The following is a 22,282-nucleotide window of genomic DNA, read 5'->3' on the forward strand; positions in this document are numbered from 1 at the left end:
TGGTATCTTCAAAGCAAAGAATTAACATTATTGAATTGCTGCTAGAAGAAAGGATTAAGTTAAGAGACAGGATGTTTTGCCACTATCTAACAGGAAAAAAGGACAGAGACAAATCTTTTTGGGGGGTGGTTTGAATAAAACTTCTTAAAGTTTTTTTTTCAAAGAGATTCAGTGTGTATAGTAAAAATAAAATAAGTAAGAAAAGTTGATACCAGGAATCATTAGAATATTACGTAAATTCAAGGATGTGAGAACTTATGAGTACAGCGCACTGGAAAAACACCAACTATATTTGAAAAATGTGGTGAAAGATAAGTATGGTAAGGTTTCATGAGAAATTTCACTGATTTATTAATGTATAAGAAATGTTGGAATTCATTACAGTGAGATATAATTGTAACCCACCTTAAAAATGTGATAGATACAGCTTTTTTCAATTTGAGAGAATACAAATTTCTAGGAAAAAAATGATTCCAGGACAGCTCAATTCCTTTTTCATGTAGCTAATTCCTTCCATTATGCAAATAAGCTGGAAAATGCATATTGATTTTCATGAAGCAGTGTGAGTTTAGTTTAACTTAAGAAAATGCATTTGAATCATGATGTACCTTTGAAAGAAGTATAATTTCAAATGTGAGCTTGTTTGGCTGGATGGCAATGTTACGCTTTAGAGGGAAGCATTTAACTCAGAGAGGACAATCCATGTGACACACGATCCCGATCCCTGGAAAATAGAGGAAGAGCACATAGAAAGATGCAACATTAAAAGTACCATCACGTTCTCTTTAACGTATTTTTCAGAGACTCTCTGCATGTGGCAAAAGAAACATAGAGCTCTTATAATCAAAACACTTGGTATTCAGTTGTCCGTTGTCTATGCTAAAACACCTGTCACTTCCAGAAGTCTGGTGATCATCCTGGTGTGAGGTGGGAGTGCAGCGAAGTGATTTGCCTAAAACAGAATGTCAGCGTGACTCAGATGGTCACTGCAGCCGTCTGTCTACGTGGCTACCACCATCTCTTTCTGGATGAAAGCCTTTGGAGTTGTGAAACCAGAGCACAATCTTTCATTGGTTCATTAATCTTTCTGACAAACTTATTCATCACTTATGGCCCAGAAGCCACATTGGCAGAATTAATTACTCCATTATCTAGGTTCCTATAGCTTTTTCAGAAACATTCTTATATGCACATGCACTTACATATTTTGCTCTTCCTAAGTGTTTTGTCTAACCAGAATTTTGTATATTGATCATATGTGTGTGTGCACGTGGGTATAAAATATATATGCTCATGAAATTATCCATATATTCTACAGCTATCAGAATTCTAACAGATGGGACTAGAAAGGCTAAGTTTCTATGTCAAAGAGACAGTAGCTTAAGTATTCTAGGATGTTACCTTTCTTGCATTATTGAAGTTGGGTCACTCCTGTCCATGCTCCAGCTCTCAGTAAAAAGGAAGTATAAGTAGAGAAGAGTTTGGCTGCTCTTTATTTCAATGCCAATGCTTACAAGTGTCACTAATAGCTTACTTAGTTACTAAATGAAGTCACACGGCTACATCTACCTGCAAAGGAAGCTAGGAATGTAGTCTCTAATGGAGTGCCCCTGTGCTCCCATACTGTAGAGGGAGAGAATGAGTTCAGAGGAGGTCCGGGAATTTGCCACTTTGACTGCATTTATGATAAAAAATAACAAAGGCTGATCCAGCAAAAATCCAAAGAGGCATCAGAAAAAAAGAATGCTCTGCAGCAATGTTTTTCAACTGGAGGCATTTCCCCGCAGGGAAACAGTTGACAATGTCTGGGGACATTTTTGGTTGTTACAACTGGGGGTGGGTTGCTACTGGCGTCTAGTGCATAGAGGTCAAGGATGCTGCTAATCACCCTTCAATACACAAGAGAACAGCCCGCTTCACATAGAATTATCGGGCTCAAAATGTTAATAATGTCAAGTTGAGAAACTCTATATAATTTTCCTATCTCCAAAATATTGCATGCTGTTTGGAACAAACTGGGAACATAAAAGTTATAGGAGGGCAACATCTTAGAGTTATTTACGTTTCTTCTGCCCGTTTCCCTGGGTCACCCCTGCTTGACCTTAAGTAACCTGAGATGAGGAATTTTGTTTTGTGCTTGTTTCCATGACAGGCACCAAGGCAATGAGTTCATGATTTTGAGTGAATGATGATGAACATGGAGCATCTTTTCTGTTCATTGTCCTGCACCTGGCTTTGTGCTGACAGCTACAACATGTACGAACCCTGTTCTCAAGGTCCTTGTGGTTGACAGCCATTGTTTGTATTATTTCTCCTTATCCTCCCCAAATATCAGTGGTATCTCTACTCATTTCTGTCACATTTGCAGATACGTCTGTGTTTGAAAGTTGCTTCTAACACTGAGGCCACCCTACTTGGAAGGTCCAAGTTAGGGACCCAGAGCCATGCCCATCACATTAAGAAGTACATCAAATATTTTCTGTTAAAAAATAAGCAAGCCAAACAGGAAACAGCTCTAGATTATTAATTTTTTAACAACTCAGCTCAGATGGAAACAGAATTAAGATGTACAGGACTATAAAGGAGATGGTTGCTATTTAACTATTCAAAGTAGGAAACAGAAAGAAAACCCCAGGCTTTACAAGATCCTGTGGCATAACCAGCATCAAAAAGCTGAGAGGAATGAATTAGGGAAATGAGCACTTGATGAATTTCATATGAACTTTTGACCTTCTCAAGGGTTGCAAGATTACTCTCCTACCCCATGATCTAGCCCAAGAAACTTCTATTTTTCCTTTGTCTTCTCTCTGTCTCTATGCCTCTCTCTCTGTCTGCTGTCTCTTCTCTCTCCCCTCTTGTTGCCTCTCACTCTTCCCATTTTTGCTTCCTCCTTCCCTTTTTCAAACTGCCCCAGTCTTCATTTCTAGGCCATCAGTTCAGCCTTGCCTCTATGTGACCTAATGCCCTCTTGCAAACTTTCTTAATCCAGGTCAGAAGTCATAAAATATGAAGACTCATCTCTCTCAATCTTCATATACTCCCTAACTTGCGCAGAGACAAAGTTTGATTCTGCAGCATAGCCTCAGCGTTCTCTGTTGGGGAAAAGAGTATTATGATCATTATCAACCACACCATAAGGAATCACATGAAAGGCAACATTGTGCATGGAGCTTTTTGAATTGCAAGCAGTCTTCTCAGAAATCAAGGCCGCCCCCTGATGCAAATCAGATGCTTACATAATGCTATTTGCTTGGAGGGTGACAAAGGAGTGATGGGATTAAGATGCCCCTTTGTGGTGTTGCAAAAGCTTTTCTGTCTTCTTGCTTAAAGCAGAACATTTTGACATATTAACTGGGTCGACACAAAATGTATCTAAAGTGATTGAATGCACCTATTTTTCTTGATAGAATTTGTACCAAACCTCTTTCCAAAGGATTTGAAGCAGCTGGAAGTTACTATGTTGTCTCTGCCCTTTTTTCCCCCTCTCTCTTCTCTCTCAGTATCCATCCCCATCTTTTCCATAATCCTTAGTTATGCATATTTAGGGAAAAAAAAAAACCTGGTCGCAGCATGAATGAAAAAAATCCATCTTGTTCTCACTGGATTTTATAATTTAGTATCATTTCATATCAATCGTGCACATATGTGCTACAGTGCTTTTTTTTTTTTTTTACAGATGGCACACTGAATTAGGACCAGTAATCCAGCAGTCATTTTGCATAAAGCCAGATTCCAGTTTGACAGGCGCTATGCATCACCACACGTCCTTAAGAAAAATGCTCTGCTGTGTTTACACGTGTCTTCCCAGCAGCTGATTTCTGAATATAGGCGCTGATGCATGGCATGTATGTGAGATTGGAATATACCTCCCATTGTGCAATCCAAATGAAGCCAACTGCATTCCTACAAGATTACCCTGCCTTCCTTTCCTTCTTCTTTGATCTTCTCTCTGCTTTCTCCTCCTGATTTCCTCCCTTCCCTCCTTCATCATTTCTTTTCTTACTATTTTTCCCTTTTGATCATATTTTCCCTTTCCTACTAATCTAGAGACTCCTTGAAAATGCATTATATCTTAGTCTTTATGCCTTAAGGGTCTGGCCCTAAAAGGCTGTCCATAAATGTTTATTAAGTAAACTGTTGATGCTATATTTCTAATAGTTACAATCATATTCATCTAAGATGATGGCATAATGCTGACGCATAGAAATTTTATCATTGTCATTGTTATCACTATTACACTTCTGTCTTTGTTGTCATCTCTGACATAATTACCATCACACTCAGTGCCTTCTTTCATTTAACTCTATAGTGACCTTGATAGCGCTTCATTTATAAAATACAGATAATAATAGTGCCTTCTCCATAGGTTTGTAGAAATTGAATGGAATAATATGCAGAAAGTGTTTAATATATTACCTGAATAAGAAGTATTCTATAAAAGATTATCATATTAATCTCATCCTACAATTGAAGAAATAGGAACAGAGAGGTTAGTTGGTTTGCCAAAAGCCACTCAGCTGATAAGTAAGAGAAAATGGAAACAGATTCCCAGTTCTGACTCTATAAGCAAGGCCAGACCAAGAGTGCCTTCCATCATTAGAGTTTCTAAAGTTCTTGACAAGAATAGCAATAGTGAGTCAAATAAAAAACCAAGAAGTTTAGGGAGAGAAATATTTTTCTTAAAAAAAAAAAAGTGGAGATTCAACAAAATTCTAAAATAAATAAAGTGTCTAAAGGTTTTACTCGTACCATTACAGCCTTCTTTGTCACAGGTTGGAAGCACAGGGCAATTACACTTATGTCAGAAATTTATCTAGAAGTTACTCTTTCTGCTAAAGCAATAATATTCCATTTTTACAATTGTTATACTTTGATATCAAACAAAGCTTTGAATATTTGATGAATCTCATTGCTATGGCAATGTCTAAATAATGAAATCTGCTCTTAAGAAGAAATGCCAGCCTGCCTTTATCCCTTTCTTCCTTTCTTCTTTCTTGTTTTGATGGTCTTTGATTCTGGCTAGTATTTTTTAGATGAAATTGTATTGTGTTATGTAGGCAAAATATATAGATGATTATACGTTAAAGTAAATATTTAAGGGTTTGAAATAAATATTCACATGGGGGATGACGAAATTGCTATTGTAGTATTTTGTTTGGAAGAAAATGAGAGGTCACAACAGATGAATGTAGTTAAAAAACATATCGTTAAAAATTACTACATATGAAAGAACATTTATTAATGAATATATTTTACTGAATCTCATACCATTCTTATGCACCTTATTTTTTGTAGAGCTGAGAAAGAAAAAAAATCATCAAATCAAGTGACATAATGCCTTCTAATCACTTGGACTTAACTTTAAATACTAAAAAAAAACACTTTTAGACTTATATAAACATTAACTTTGATCATACTTGTCTCCTGTCTATATAAAAAGAAAAAAAATCAGTAAATGATATAGGTTAAGGCATTCCTAAAGTACCTTCCTATTCAGAATCTGAGTCTTCTTAATCACTTTGAGTCCGTCATTGAGTCCGTGTTGTCTCCCATGATATCATTCATTCAGAAGAATATTGGTGGTGCACCATTTCTTAAGTGTCTGTATAGGAAATCAAAGCTATTGGTACTCAGTTTTTAAACCATCTTGCAATTATGTAGGAACATTCTCCTTTTGATTTCAATTTCAGGAATCTGTTACACATTTCTGTTTTGCAATTCCTGCTGCTCATACCACATTATGTACTGTTTGAAAACTGTTTCACTAGTATATTATTTCCATGTTTCCCATCCCCACCAAATGAGACACCCATACTTGCAATAATAATTATGTCTTTACTCAGACAATAGTACACAAAATGGCCTGATCGACTATGATTGAAAAAGGAGTTCAATTGTAAGAGACATCTTAATTTCATTGTTAATTTTTTTTTAAGTGTGCTTGAGTCAATGAAATAAATAAAGCAATAAATATATGGAACAAGGTTCAATCATTCTAGGAGGAAAAAAAAAATTATAGCTAAACCAAAGTTCTGGTTTCACTTAAGATGTAAAAAAGCACAAGAAATGTCCACCTCCCCTTGAAAATTAGTCAACAATCTTCTAAGTAACACAGGGGACAAATAAGTTTCAAGAGGAATTTAAAAATCAAATGAAAATGAAAATACAAAATTATCAAAATTTGTGGGATGCAGCAAAAGCAGTGTTTAAGGGAAATTTATAGCATTAAATCCATATATTAGAAATAATGAGAGATCTAAAAGCAATAACCAAAGTTGTCACATCAATAAACTAGAGAGAGGAATAAATTAAACTTCAGACAAACAGAGAAAAAGGTAATGATAAAGACAGACAAACAAACAAAAGCTTAGAGAACTCATTGCCAACATACCTGCACTATAAGAAATATTAGTGCATGTACTTCAGGCAGAAGAGAATTAACATGCCATATGAAAACTTGAATTTATATAAATAACTAATCCAAGAAATCATATAAATTAAATTAAGCACAAGAGATTTCTTTCTTATTTTAATTGACTAAAAAAATAAGTATCTAAGTAAAAAATAACAATACACTATAGTGTTTTTAATACATATAGAAGTAAAATGTAGCAAAATAGCAAATTGGCTGGAAGTGAGGAAATAGAAGTATGTGGAAGTATATAGTTGTAAAATGAAGTTAAGTGGAATAATATAATTTGCAGTGGTATAATTTGAAGTAAGACTATGTTATAACTATAGAAAAATAACAACAAAGGGAAAAAATAGATGATGCAAATAGAAAATGATAGTATGCTAGTAGATTTAAATTCATTTATTTTAATAGTTACATTTATTTACTTTTTAAAAGATTTTATTTATTTATTTATTTATTTATTTATTTATTTGAAAGAGAGAAAGAGAGAGAGTGAGCACACAAGCTGGGGGAGGGGTAGAGGGAGAGAGAGAAGCAGACCCTGCACTGAGCAGGGAGCCTGATGCTGGGCTGGATCCCAGAACCCTGAGATCATAACCTGAGCTGAAGGCAGATGCTTAACCAACTGAGACACCCAGGCACCCCTTAATAATTACATTTAATATAAATTATCTAAATCCCTCAACTAAAAGGCAGAGTGTCAGATTGGATAAATAAGACCAAATGCTTCCCACAAAAAAGCCACTTTAAATAAAGATATTGCTATGTTAAAAGTAAAAGGATGAAAAATACATGCCAAGCCTATACTGATCAAAAGGAAGAGCTCCTGGCTATATTAATACAAAAAATAGAATACAGAATGAAGAGTATCTCTAGGCATAAAGTGGGACACTGTTAGGAAACAATTCTCCATGGGTCTCTAACATATCCTCACATGTTTTGATAGCTTTTACTATAGACAATCCTTTTAAAGATGTTTGTACAGTAAACAGCCTTGAAAGATAGACATAGTGTCTCCTTCCAGTTCCAGGGCATAGAAAGATTTTTTGCTGCCCAGGATAATAAAGATAATATCCTCTGGGGAAACTGTTGGGCCAGTTACCTAGCAGCCGTCTTTATGAGAGTGAAGTTTCCTAAGTTCAGGATTCCTCATATGTACACAAGCTCACTGAGTGTACGGCATCCACCTGGGCTTACTTTTGCCTTGCACTTAGTGGAAATTGATGTAAACATGAAGCTCATGTATTTTTTTTGCTGTGAGTAATAAAAGGCTTTGTTTCTGACCCAAGGATCTTGTGTCTTCTGCCAGACTCTCTGAAACCATGGTATTGTGCTGGTAATGAAATCAATTCCTTAAGAAGACATAACAATCCTAACTATGTACTCATCTTACAGATCCTCAAAATATATGAAACAGAAACTGACACATCTAAAAGGAGAAAGAGACAGATCAACCATTATAGTTGGAGACTGAAAAATTTCTTTCTCAATAATCAAAGAAAATAGCTAAGGATAGAGAGGATATAAAAGAATAACATTATCAATCAATTTGATCTTCACATCAAAAGAATATGTCACATCAAAAGAACAGAATACACATTCTTTCATTGTACACAGAGAATATTCACCAAGATAGACCATAGTATGGGACATAAGACAATCATTAACTATGTTAAAAGAATTAAATCAAACAAAGTAATCTATCTAGCCACAATGGAATGAAAATATTGATAGCAGGAAGAATCTTGAAAATCCCACGTATTTGGATTTAAACAACACAATTCTAACTAACCCATAATTCAAAGGGGGGGAGGATTACACATTATTTTGTGGTGGATTAAAATAAAAATACAATTTATCAAACTTGAGGGACATTTTAGATAATGCAGCACATGGAGATAATCATATCAAATTATTGTATTAGAAATATTTCCAATCAAAACTAAGCCATCACTTTTAAAAACTACAAAAAGAAAACTATAACCAACGCAATCAAAAGGAAGGAAATAATAAAGAGCAGAAATTAATGAAATAAAAATAAACAATAAAAAATAAAATCAATGTATCTGAAAACTAGTTCTTTCAGAAGTTCAGTCAAATTGATAAAGCTCTAGCCAATGTGCTGAAGGGGGGAAAAAACTAGGTAAAAATTTTCCATATTAAGAATAAAAGAGAGACCATAACTGTAGGTCTTAAAAGGATAATAACACAATATTATGAACATTATGCTAAGGTGCACTGGGTGTTATACGCAACTAATGAAGCATCAAACTTTACATTGGAATCTGGGGATGTACTGTATGGTGATTAACATAATAAAATAAAATTAAAAAAAAAAGAAATTTTAAAACTTAGATGACATGAATAAATTTCTGGAAATACACAAACTACTGAAGCTCACTCAGGAAGGAGATAACAACCAAAATAACCTGATATCCTTTAAGCAATTTAAATTTATAGCTTAAAGCCTTCCCTCCAAGTAAACTCCAGGCCCAGGTGGCAGCATGTATGAATTCATGAAACATATCAAGAATTATGCAAATTTTACACAAACTTCCTCAGAAAATGAAAGATGAGAGAACACTTTCCAACTCATTATATGAGGTCTACTGATTCCCAAACCAAACAAGAACGTTATAAGAAAATTTAAAATAGATTAATACAAAGAGAGTATTAAAAAAAAGCTTCATATGATCTAATATCTTCACATGAACATAGATATAAAATTCTCTAAGAAATCATTAGCAGATCAAATTTAGAGACATATAAAAGAATCAGTGATATTTGTCCCTGAAATACAAATTTCACTATTTGAAAATCAATTTTGTAATTCACTATATCAAAACAATGTAGTGGGAAATTGTATTATCTCAGTAGTTATAATAAAAGAATTTGAAAAAATTCAAAACCTATTAAAAAAAAATCTTTCAGCAATCTAACAATAAAAGGGAACTTCCTTAACTCGATAAAGGATATCTACAAAACCCGATAACTGATGGCATACTTAAGAGTAAAAGAACAGGGTTTTCCCGTATGCTAGTGAATGATAAGATGTCCAACCTCACGACTTTTATCCAACACTATGGGAGGTCCTAGCCTTGTGATAAGATGAGATAAGTGAATTAAAAGGCATACAGACTTGAAATGAAGAAACGTGATTATAATTACTTGCACAGAATCACAGTCATCTATGAATACAATTGAAGGGAACCTACAAAATATCTTCTAGAAATTATAAATAAGTTTAGAAGAGTCACTGGCTACATCAATTTACAAAATTCCATTATATTTTTACATACTAGTATTGAACAACTGGATATTGAAATAAATTTTAAAACCTTTATAAGTTATAATAGCATGTAAAAGGAAACACAAAACACCTAGAAATATTTCTAACTAGTATGTGGAATAATTTTATACTGGAAGTAACAAACACTGAAGAGAGAAATTTAAAACGATCTAAATAAACTGAGAGATATACTCTATTCATGGATTAGGAAACTCAATATTGTTAGATTGTTAATTATTCTTAAATTGACATATAGATTCCAAAAACTACTAATCACAGTCCACGAAGGCTTATATTGGGAAGGTGATTCTATAATTTACATGGAAAAGCAATGCCCCTAGAGCCCAATCAATTTGAAGCAGAACAAATTTGGAGGACACACTCCCTGATTTCAAGCCTTACTATAAAGCTTCAGTAATCAAGACAGTGTGGTTTTAGTGGCAGAATAGACATATTGATTGATGAAACAAAATGGAGAGTCCAAAAAAGACCCACATATCGATGGTCAATTGATTTTTGACAAATGTAATGTGCCAACTTAATTCTAGAAACAAAGCATACCCTTTTCAACAAAATGTGCTATGGAAAAAAAGAAAAAAAAAATGCTTCGCCCCTTCTCTTCCCACACATCATATACAAAGAAAAGATTAACTCCAATTTTATCATAGATCTCACTGTGAAACTTAGAGATATAAAACTTCTAGAAGAAAATATAGGAGAAAATCTATGTGATCTTGCGGAAAGCAAATATTCTTATAAAGCACACAAAGGCACAAACCACAAAATAAAAATTGATAGCTTATAGTTCAAAATTAAAACTTTTAGCTCTCAAAAGAACTCTTAAAACACATAATAATAAGACACTCAATCCAATATAAGTGGACAAAATTTTTGAAGAGAAACTTCATATACCACACACACACACACACAAAAGAACCTGTAGATATCAAATAAACAGAAGAAAAGATGTTTGGCCTCATTAATCATTAGGAAAATTCAAATTTAAATCTCAGTGAGCTATCACTACATACCTACTAGCTTGGCTAAAATTACAAAAAGAAAAAAAAATTACTGGTGAGGATGTAAAACGTTTGCACCTCCCACAGGTTGCTAATGAGAATGGAAAATGGGATAGCCACTTCAGAAAGCACTTTGGCAATGAGGTAGAAAGTTAAATATATACATAATATATGAACCAACCATCCCACACCGAAGTATTTTTACAAGTGTTGAAAACATCTCCACACAAAAAGCTGTACTTCTATGTTCATAAAAGTTACATTCATAACCACTAAAAGCTTCAAACAGTTCAAATTCCATCAACTGATGAATGAATATGTAAATGGTGGTTCAACCATTGAAGAGAACACTACTAAGCAAAAAAGGAACAAGCTAATGATACATCAACAACATGATGTTCTTAGCATTAAACTAAGTAAAAGAAACGAGTTGAAAAATGTTACATAACCATATGTTTCCATTTATATGTTAATTTGGAAAAAAGAAAAATTATAACAACAGAAATAAAATCAACAGCTTGTAGGGCTGAGGGTAGGTGGTATCTACCTTACTACATGGATGCACAAGATAACTTTTTAGGGTGATGGAAATATTGTATAAATTCATTGTGGTTGCAGTTACACTCAATCTACAATTGACAAGTTCAACAAATTGTACAACTAAAACAGACAAATTTTGCTATATATAAATTGTATTTCTCTTAAGAATAATGAACAAAAAACTAAACAACAAAAAGAGGAAAGTCAACATGATAATGCAATTGGGTTTATATATTTCAGCTGCAACTGCCAGAAACTTTTTTAGGAAATAATTTGGCAGTGTGTCTCAGGAGCCTTAAATATGTTCCTGCATTTCATCCATAAAACTCCATTCTGGCATCTAAAGAAAATAATCTAACATACAAGGAAAAGTATACCCATAAAGATGTTTACTACAGAATTGTTTATAATAGTGAAAACATAGAAGCTGCCTTAAAATCTAACAATCTGTGAATGATTAAGATTTAGAGCAGTATCTTGACTCAGACTTTAAATAAATATGAAGCTTATTGAATAGAAAAGTTCATGACGCAATGCAAACTGAAGAAAGCAACGTACCCAATTTTATTTAAGGTCTTCTGTTAAATAATGGCTAACCAAGTACATACATGTGCTTCCCATTCCCTAGAGCTGATATAGTTGAAAGTATAAAGTTAGGAATGTAACCTTATGTAAACGGTCTGCCATTTTTATTGAGTCTCTTCTGCTTTAAGCTACTCTCAAACAGCCACTCACCTCTGAGGCATCCACTCACAAAACAAAATTTTATAAACCAAGTTTTAAAATCACTATGGCAAAGTATTTTCCTCAGTCTTTTTTTTCCATTTTGAAGCTAAATAATAAATCTAAGTTCACGGTTACACAAGTGAAATAGACAGTCGCTATACAAATGAAACATACAAAAACAAACAAACAATAACAAGGAAACCAAACAATAACAAGGAAACCAAACCACAAAAAACCCACCATTGCTTTAAAAGTAATTTTTATCATGAATTAAAAAAATTGATTTGATTGTAGCATTTATTTGATTTGACATTAATTAATCAGTTATTGGTGATTAAAAATGACTGAAAATTGTTGATGTAATGAGTATGTATATAAATAGGCAACTTAAATAAAATCTGTTTGTTGTTCTTTAAAGCTTAAACATAAAGAGATGATTTTCAAGGGAGAAGTTGTGATTTGTAAATACCGTAGGATTAAATAATCAAACTTTCAAAACACGTTTGGGATTCTGAAACAATTTCTTTTTTCTTTTCAACATTATTGAGTATAATTAACAAATAGAATTGTAAGATATTTAAAGCGTACAACGTGATGATTTGTTACAAGTATACATTGTGAAAGGAATACCACCATTGAATTAATTAATGCATCCATCACAATACAGCTTACCTTTTTTTTTTTGGTGAGAACACTTAGACATTCTACTCTAAGTTTCAATTCAACAATATAGCGTTATCAACTATAGTCACCTAGTTACACATTAGAGCCACAGACCTTAGTCATGTTGTAACCTCTTTACCAGCCTCTCCCTATTCCTTAGTCTCTGTTTCTAGTTCAACTTTTTTTGTTTCACATGTAAATGATACCTTGAACTATTCATCTTTCTTTGTCTTGCTTATTAGCATAATGCCCTCAGGTGTCATCTACCTGGTTGCTTATGTCAGGATTTCCCCTTTTAAGGCTGAATAATGTTCCATTGTGTATATGTACTACATTTTCTTTATCCACCCAGCCATCAACAAACACTTGTCTCCATACATTGACTACTGTTAATAATACTGCAACGAACATGAAAGAACAGAGAGAGGGTGATTTTGAGATGGCGATTTCATTTCCTTCAGAGATATAACCAAAAGTAGGGCTGCTGAATCATATGGTAGCTCAATTATTAATGTCTTGGGGAATCCCCATATTGTTTTCAATAGTGGCTGTACCAGTTTGCATCCCCGCCAACAGTGCACGACTTCCCTTTTCTTCATATCCTCAACAGCGTGTTATTTCGATAAAAGACATCCTAACAGGTATGAGGTGATATTGTGGTTTTGATGTGCATTTGATTTGCACTGATGATTAGTGTTTTGAGCATCTTTTCATGTACTTGCTGGTCATTTGTATGTGTTTTTTTTTAAATGTCTAAGTTCCTTGCCCATTTTTATTTTTTTATTATTATTATTATTATTTGCTATTGACTTGTATGTTTTCCTTGTATATTTTGGACATTAACCCTCTATTAGCTTGGCCCCAAATCCTAGTCATACCTCAAACTGTTGTGATTGTCCAAGCCACCATCATTTTTCTTAGTGGCTCCCAGCAGTTGAAGGTGTGCCAAGACCCATCAGTGTCCCACAGGTTAACACCTAGGTGCAGGATGATTAGAATCCACACCCTCAAGCAGGAGCTTGGAAATTATGTAAAGCCCCTTCCACAGAGAAACTGGAAGGTGGGGAGTTTTATCTGCTCCTGGCGGTGGGGGGGGTAGGGGTGAATGTTTCTGAGCTCATTAAAAACTGCTTCTTTGTTGATGACTCTACGGTGGGATTCTGCATGTAAGCCTCATGGCTGTCAGAGCCAGGCTTGTCAGGTGCCCGGCCCTGGGGCAGCAGTCACAACAGCTCAGGTGCCAGAGGTGTATAAAAGATCTTTCCAGGGAAATGCTGGTGATCTGGATTTATCCTTAAAGAGACAGTGGAGAAAGCAGGGAGGGAATGCCCCAGACTCCTCTACTCCTCTGTACTCAGGGGAGTTTACAACCATCCCTTAGAAGTGTGCTAAATTACAAATCAGTCAGACCCTCAGGCCACAGTTTGTGAAGTCTGCAGTCACATTCCTGTGTGGGAAAGACTGGGAGATGGGTGTTTTTGTCTGCCCCCTCTGTGCTGAGCCTTGAGGGGATAACCTCAAGAGTGTTTGCCTGCCCATTAAGAACTATTTGTTTGCTACAGTCCTGTGGGTCCTGTGGATGCAAGCCACAAATGCCTTGTCACTACTGTAGCTCCACTGTTTTCCGGCCCCTTCCAAATGCAATGTGGGCACAGAAAAGGTGCTCACATAAATGTTTAACAGACGGATAGACTGAATTAAGCATAACCTCATTAAGAGGAGAAAAGTCAATCAGGATAGCCATAGAAAAGATAAATATCTAGATAGTTCACCATAACTCCAAAACAGTTTCTTTTTTTTTTTTTTTTAAATTTTATTTACCCATTTGACAGAGAGACAGCCAGCGAGAGAGGGAACACAAGCAGGGGGACTGGGAGAGGAAGAGGCAGGCTCATAGTGGAGGAGCCTGACGTGGGGCTTGATCCCAGAACTCCGGGATCACGCCCTGAGCCGAAGGCAGACGCTTAACGACTGTGCCACCCAGGCGCCCCCCAAAATAGTTTCTAATGCAAGTTTATATAGGAATTATTTTTTAAAAAGCTTTTAAAAAATACAGATTCCTGCTGTGGTTCCCTGTGTGCTGAGCTCAGGTATACAGTCGCGGGGGTTGCAGGCCCTGCTACAAATCTATGGAATTAGAGTCTTTGGTCACAGATCTTTAAAAACAAACGCCTCCTGGGTTTTCTAACATGGTTAATAACCTTCTCTCTAAAACGAGCTTTCCCTATGTGATTTGAAGAGTTCTACACTTTTAACTTAACACAGTTATACAAAATGCTCTTCAGAAAAAGCTTTAGGAAAATCTACTATTTCAGATGTTTTAGTTGAGAACACTCTGTCACTGACTTGGCAGAACTATGTAAAATTATTCCAGCATATTTACTACGTAAAAATTCTACTAGTTTAAAATAATCTGTTTTTCCTGTTTCTAGCAATTGTCATTTTATTTCTCCATCCCGGCTCCTAAAAGTATAAAAGATTTTGAAATTTAAAATGGGCCCTTGCCATGAATCACGCCAAAGTAAAAGCAACCAAGTGAATTCAGGTGGTGTCTTACAGAGTAATTGCCTTCTTTTCATACTAATAAAAGTGGTCTCTCATGCCTACTTCCCCTGGCTTGTCCGTAGAGCATAGGCAACTGTGTCAACATTTAGCAACCTTAAGTGTATGCCAGACACTAACATGCACATAATAAACATTTCTTTATTCAATAACCATCTTACAAATGGTTCTGTGCTCCATGTGCATATTAAAATACCCCTTTCCTTCCCAACAATGACATGTGTTGAAAAGTGGATAAATCCTGAATGTCTGTTATATATGTTGGGCAAATGATAAAACATTAAATAAAATGCTTTAAATGAAATCTAATGAAAAGACCATTTCACACCAAGTTCTTTCCACAATTAGCATGCTCTAACACTCATTCTGAAAAGATAGGACCTCTGCGTGGAAAAGAAAAAATATTACATTTAAAATATGGTGAGGTGTAAAGAAAGAAACTGAAGCATTTATTCAAAAATGTGGATGTAAATGGCAGTTTCCCCCCTTCAATTTTAAATTAGAGCATATGTATCTAGGGTTGACAATAGACTCTGGTAGTAAAGGTAATTCAGTGGTATACAGAGCCATTTATTTTGATGGGAAAGAAGGCTATCACGTCTGTAATTTTAAGAGTGGTAAATGCTCTTGTTTTAAAAAAAAAATCGATCAATACAGGAATGTATAAAATAGAAAGTGGAAGTCCTTCCTTTCAAAGTCACTATTGTTGAGTCAGTAAACACTTTGCTATAATTGTATGTACACAAGCACACATACAGAGACACGTGTGTGTATGCGCTCGTGTGTGTGTGTGTGTGTGTGTGTGTGTGTGTGTGTGTGTGAAAGGTATCCTATATAGAAATTCTAATGGCTTCCATAAATTTGGTAGTGCCTTTCTGGCAGTATGTAATAGAGATACTCAACATCACTGAAGGGAGAACAGAGGAGCTCCTAATTGCCTATCACATTACTTTTGGAGCTAAATGGATGTTACATTATTCAGGATTAAGAGATATATTTCCAAAGCACCAAGTAAGATGGATGCCTCAGAAACCCTCAATTGCTCCAAGAGCTGTTCATTGTTTGCCTTTTCATTGCTTTGTTATTGCCACCGTGAGGGATACCTTTGGTGCACGCTGTTGTTTGCAGGACCATTTTTGCCACAAAAAAAGGATTAATTTTTTTCTGCCATTTTCCATTTTCATCACCAATTTCCAACTGTCATGAAAGTGAGCTCTGTTTTTACACGACATTCCATTCTTATTACCATCTTCGTCCCAAGAATGAAGGCTGTAATGAGAGCAAAGCCATAGCTGGCATCGGAGGGCTGTTATAATTCAGTCTCATGACAAAGATAGTAATGAGAAATGACAGTGGCACAAAATGAATCCTTTCCAATCCCAACCCCTTGGATGATAATGAAAACAGAAGATGGCACCAACTTTATTCATCTTCTGACACGTATTGTGACAGGATTGAAAGCTGCAGCAACAAACCCATCTGAAGTTACGGTTTCCCAGACTCATTCCCATCACGTGTTTAAAAAAACAACAAAAACAAACAAAAAAACGAACAAAACAAAGAAACCTTCCTACCGCCATTCCTCCTGGGAATCCAGTTACGGAGAGGCATTCAGACAGGGCAGAATTTGCACCGTCCACAACTGAAAGCATTTCAGGGAAGATGAAATGTGTTGATCTCCTAAAATTGTTTTCTCTTTTTTATGAAATCATCTTAGCAATGCCTCTAAAAGAAATAATGGGAGAGAGAAGGGAGAGAATATGGAAATAAAGTCACTTTTGGAAGTTCTAATTAAATTCTCTGATTACCCTGAAAAATCTAAAGTAAAGGTACAAAACATTCAACTCATGCAACTAATACAGAATCTTATGTACTTTTGCATAGCTTTCTCCTTCCCTCTCCTCTTCCCCTCTCTTCCCCTCCCCTCCAGTCCTTCTCTCCTTTCCCCCTTCCCCTTCCTTGCCTTCCTCTCCTCCCTTCTTCTCCCCTCCTCTTTCCTCTTCTTTATTCTCCTCTCTCTCTTTTTGAGCTATGATTGTATCTTGATAAAATCTAAAAGGGAATTTAGAGCTGAGTTGAACCAAACTTTGCATTTTATAGATGAGCGAAAAGAGGTTTAGGGAGGTGAAACAACTTACTCACCATCACCCCAATGTGCCAGAAAAATCACTGGCAATTTTCCAGTCTGATCCTTCTAGGATGTAAGTTGAAAATGCTACAGAGGAAGGTAGCATGGAGTGTATATATTCTGCTTCATTTCTCTGCAGGCTTGCTATAAAGTGAAGGTGGCATTCTCTCAAGAAATTCATTTTGGAGTCACAAGACTCCTGGCTTTGTCACTTCCTACCTTTGTGCCTTTAGTCAATTATCTTTCTGAGTTTTAGTTTCCTCTACCTACTCTAAATCAAGTTTAGAAAAGTATAACTGGTATACCCAATGGTCTATCCTAAATAGGGTAGAGTGATCATCTTATTTTTTCCTCTTCCTACTGACTTCGAATATGACTTTCTTGCACCTCCTTCTCCTTCTCCTTCTAACTATTCAGTGATCAGTTGCTAGGGAGGATGCAAAGTAAAGTGGCGAAAGCCCTACTCCCCATACTGGATATTTCTGTACTGCACCATTTCATGGTATAGGCGATGGACCCTTTAGGTGACTTATTACAACTTGCCCTCCACTCTTGCCAATAAAGCAAAATGGTCCATTTTTTTCCCCCTTTTGGCATACATCCCAGTCCTTTCTAAAATATTCAAGTCTGGCTACTTTTCTGGGTATCCAGGTGATCCATGTGAAAATGGATACGAATTCACTTCATCCTTTATTCTTGCTCTGCAAATGGAACCTGCTCTAGGCAATCCCCTGTGAGAGACAAGCACCGTTCTTTGCCTCCACAAACTCCAGGGAACACAGGCCAAGCTGGAGGCATCTGCTATATACCAACATGGGCAGACCTATGCATTTGTGCAATTAGCAAGCATTTGGCAAAGGGATTAGGAGTGTGTTAATGAAATGTCCATCTCCCTTTTGACAGACATTCCAATCTCTGGTGGTTACTGGGAGGTGCTCTTACTTGACTTAGAGGAAAGAGGGGTTGTGATAGTCTTAAATGTACCTGTGAAGTCCTTTCATTGACTTTGTTCTCCAGCAAATCTGCGATCTTTTCTTACACTAGCTGTTGGGAATGATGATGATTGGACTAGTTTGGCCATTGGGGGATCAGTCTGTTGCTCCTCTTTAGGTAAGTAACAAAACTTGTCTTTCACTGTCTCAGCTTGAAGATTTTTGATGAAATTCTGAGACCCAGCAAAAGTCTCATTGTATTCTCTACAGATCTCACATGGTAGTAATAAACATAACTTTTTGATTTTGTGATAACTTATTTTGTATTTCTACGAAATCTGATGTAATAACTGCTGAGTTACGAGGTGACTGATAACATAGAGGGGAAGTGACTTTTGAGGCAAGAAATCAGTACTCTGCTCAAATCAAATATTTTACGTAATATAAAGTGAGAATGTATACCACAACACACTGTAATTTTTAAGCAATCAGAATATCTAGATGTCTTAGAGATCCCTGTCTTACAATTTCAGTGACATTACAGAACTCAACCATAATCTACATTATAGATTGTCCACACTGAGGACCCAGCATGACTTTAACCCAATTTAGAATTGACCAGAGCTCTTATTCTTGGGAAATTACCTCCTGTAAATACCTCTCTGTACATAATGGAGCATTCATGGTTCCAGTGGTAGTCAGGTTTCCACTAGATCTGTGTAGCAGTGGTATTGGAGTAAATATTTTGTAGTTCCCTCAGGATGACATGATGAGATCTCTCCCAAACTTTTTGTTAAGTTCTTTGACCTACCCATAGGCTTTGGGGCTGACTTTCAAAGATTTATTTATTTGTTCTAGAGAGAGAGCAAGTGTGAGTGTGTGCTAGTGGGGGGAGGGGCAGAGGGAGAGAATCTTCAAGCAGTCTCCTCGCTGAGCGGAGAGCCCAGCACAGGGCTGAATCTCACACAACCTGAGCCAAAACAAAGAGTTGGATACTTAACCGACTGAGCCACCCAGGTGCCCCTGGGGCTGATTTTCATAATCACCATTCTCTTTTTTACAATTTCCTTTGAACACTTTTAGACAAATGAATAAAATGTTCCATTAATCAACAACAATAATTTTGATGGGAAAAGATGCTATAGATTACAAAATCTACCTCTTTCACTGATTAATGTAACATCTACCCTGATAGCCTATATTTTGAGACCTAATGTGTGCAAGGCTTTGTGTTCTATAACTTTGGATGGGTAGCTTCACTTCTTTAGGCTTTTGATGACTTACCTGTAATATAAGAGCAATTGGGATTAGATTTGTGGTTTGCAATCTGTTCTGAGAATCTCTTGTGTTCTGTTGAGATGCTCAATAGCCCCTGCAGAGAAAGAAGGGATAGAACAAATGAATTGCAGGGGCTGCCCAGCAGCCTCTTATTCAATCAATAAAGGACTTCTGCTTATATCATTTTATGTCTTAGGCCTCTACACAAGATTGATTTTTTGAAAAAGGAGTTCAACTCCACAACCACTGGATTAGAATTTCCTTCTGACTCTACTTATCTGTGATTTTATGAAATAGCACATGATTACAAAAACCCAGAGCAGCACAGTTAATTCACATTCCCTTTCAAGGCATAGGGTGAGATTGGAGTCATATGAAATTGCTCTAACACTCAGCTTGACATCACCTGCTCAACTTTGTTTAGTGAGCAAATAATAGCACAAAACAGGATGTTCCCTTGCCATACTCATTCCAGGTAAGAAAAGCCTTCCTTTGACATGCATACCATGAGGCTCAAAGTAAATTTGAAAACTGGTATAAATTTGCCAAAAAGGCAAATGTATGTTCTTCATAACTTACCATAAAAAGACATAGAAAGAAGTCAGCCATGATGTAATTGTAATTGTATAGATGTCATGTCTCCATGGGAGCTATTCCCATGGTTCCTGATCTCAGCACCTTTAGGAAAGAAATATTATTGTACAATTTATTTCTAAAATAAATTTACTTGGCTTAAAGATAACTAGGTATTTTTCCAGTAATGCAGGTAAAGAAGAAGTTATGCTAACTTAAAGGGGTATGGATATTTTCTATACTCATTCAAACTATGTAGAGTTAATATCAAAGAACAATATCAGGAAGAACAAAGATTAAATGCATATAAAAATCATTGATTCTATTTCTAAACTTATTTTGTAGTCAAATAAGACTTGTGCAAAAAAATTTCATATTAGTTTTTAATTTTCATGTTTTTTATTTGTAGTCTAGAAGATTTGTTAGAGGGTTTGTGAGGTCTTCACATACTTTTGATTAAGTAATGTTATTTTGGTTATTAAGGCATCTGTAAGATTAAAAAGATGACTCAAAAATTCCATTCTTAATGACCTCAAGGGAAATCACAATTACTGCTTTGTTTTCCTGCTTGGTTAAATGCAGTGTTCCCACTACATTTGGATTGCTATAATACGTCAAGCTTCAGAAAAATGCATATATGAAAGCTTGCTCACAATTACTTTGTCTGACAGTCATGCAAAATGTAATTAAAAGGTTTGAATTGTACAGGTGCTAAAAAGCAGTGTATTACAAAATAAGCAAACCATAATGTTAAGAACTCCAGTTGGGTTATTAACATGTTATGATCTTAGTTATGACATTCCAGCGGTATAATCCCAGGTCTATAGCTAAGGAGAGGAGGTTATAAAAATAGGTTGTCAAAATTTTTATCAGAGCGTTATTTTAACATCATTTTTAAAGGAAATTTATTGTTTAATTATAAAAGTAATAAAACTACAATCCAGAAATTATGTAAAATGGTGAAAAGAAAATTAATTTCCTATTATTCCAGTACTCAAACTACCATTGTTATTATTTTGGTGGCGTTCCTTCCAGGCTTTCTTCAAATGCTTTTATTAATTTTTTTTTGTTTACAATTCTAATGTGTGCTCATAACATTTTGTACCTTGTCTTTTTACTTTATTGTATATATTTAATAGAGTTTTATATTTTCAAAATGAGTCTGGTTTGTATCTTAGGAAATTACTTGGCAAGAGAAAGTGGTCAGCACGGCACTGAGCCTCAGGGCTGGTCCAGAAGGTAATTCCACTTTGCTGGGAGGCTTGCAACAACTAGGTCATTTTCATTCCCTGGAACCATTTCATGAGAAATGCTTTGCTCTATACTGAATACTAAATACAGGACAAAGTCTCCATCAATTAAGGCTTGGAATGAGGCCAGACCTAAATCACTGGGGTAGAATCTTTGCATCTCAGCTTCACAGGGATCACTGTGTAAAGAGACGAGATGATACAGGACACCATAATTGCTGCCCATGTAAGCCAAAGGAGGGCATTTGAATCCACAGAGATGAAAGTGCTTCTTTCAAGGACACCTGAAGGCATGTTATGAAATCAAGAGTTGCAATAAAATCAAAATTACTTAGAAATAATAAATAAATGCATAAATAAATGCATAAATCATTCTATGAGCGAGTATAACTTCAATTTAAGAACAGAAAAAAGAAAAACAATATATAAGCAGTGCAAACACTAATAGCTCTTGTAATTTTGTTTTTTGTGATTTAAGAGAGTGAATATGGAAAACTATAAATCAACTTTATGTGCATAGGCATAGGGATAATCTGGCATAAATCTGCATGGGAACACTATTTTAGTAATACCTAAATTATAAACTGCACTTTAAGTCAAAAGCCCCAAAAAGGCCAAAGTCAGTGAAGAAGTTTCAGTCAGAAAGGCTGAATTTCCCCGAAACTCCCAACAGCTCCATTCATCATTCAGAAACCACAACAGGTTAAATATTAAAGAGGTTTAAAGATTCTAATATTTAGAATATCAAAGTTATAACCACAATTTGTGACACTATTTTCAAGGGTGTGGGGAAAAGCTGCTGAATTTCTGAAGAGTAGATTGAGAGTTTCCATCCAAGTCAAAGACAAACTTATTATAAACTGTTTGTCCTGGTAATTGTCTTCTTGAACTTCCTTTTTTCTTCCTC

At 35.5% G+C, this 22,282-nt stretch overlaps 1 long non-coding RNA gene across 4 annotated transcripts in view; it reads right to left on the minus strand.

Annotated features, from left to right (window-relative positions):
- LOC117796434 overlaps positions 1 to 22,282 on the minus strand; it is a 328,247-nt gene that overhangs the window by 159,295 nt on the left and 146,670 nt on the right. For 2 of the 4 annotated variants that reach the window (XR_004620956.1, XR_004620955.1), the window contains exons 2-4: positions 20,132 to 20,230; positions 19,559 to 19,646; positions 16,789 to 16,939 (exon numbers count right to left, since the gene is read on the minus strand). This is a non-coding gene — a long non-coding RNA (uncharacterized LOC117796434). Of the gene's footprint in view, positions 1 to 373; positions 725 to 16,788; positions 16,940 to 19,558; positions 19,647 to 20,131; positions 20,231 to 22,282 lie in introns of those variants that run through there. The other 2 variants (XR_004620954.1, XR_004620953.1) reach the window with 2 other exon arrangements.

This window comes from Ailuropoda melanoleuca, chromosome 15 (assembly GCF_002007445.2).
Source record: "Ailuropoda melanoleuca isolate Jingjing chromosome 15, ASM200744v2, whole genome shotgun sequence".
Taxonomy (NCBI): domain Eukaryota; kingdom Metazoa; phylum Chordata; class Mammalia; order Carnivora; family Ursidae; genus Ailuropoda; species Ailuropoda melanoleuca.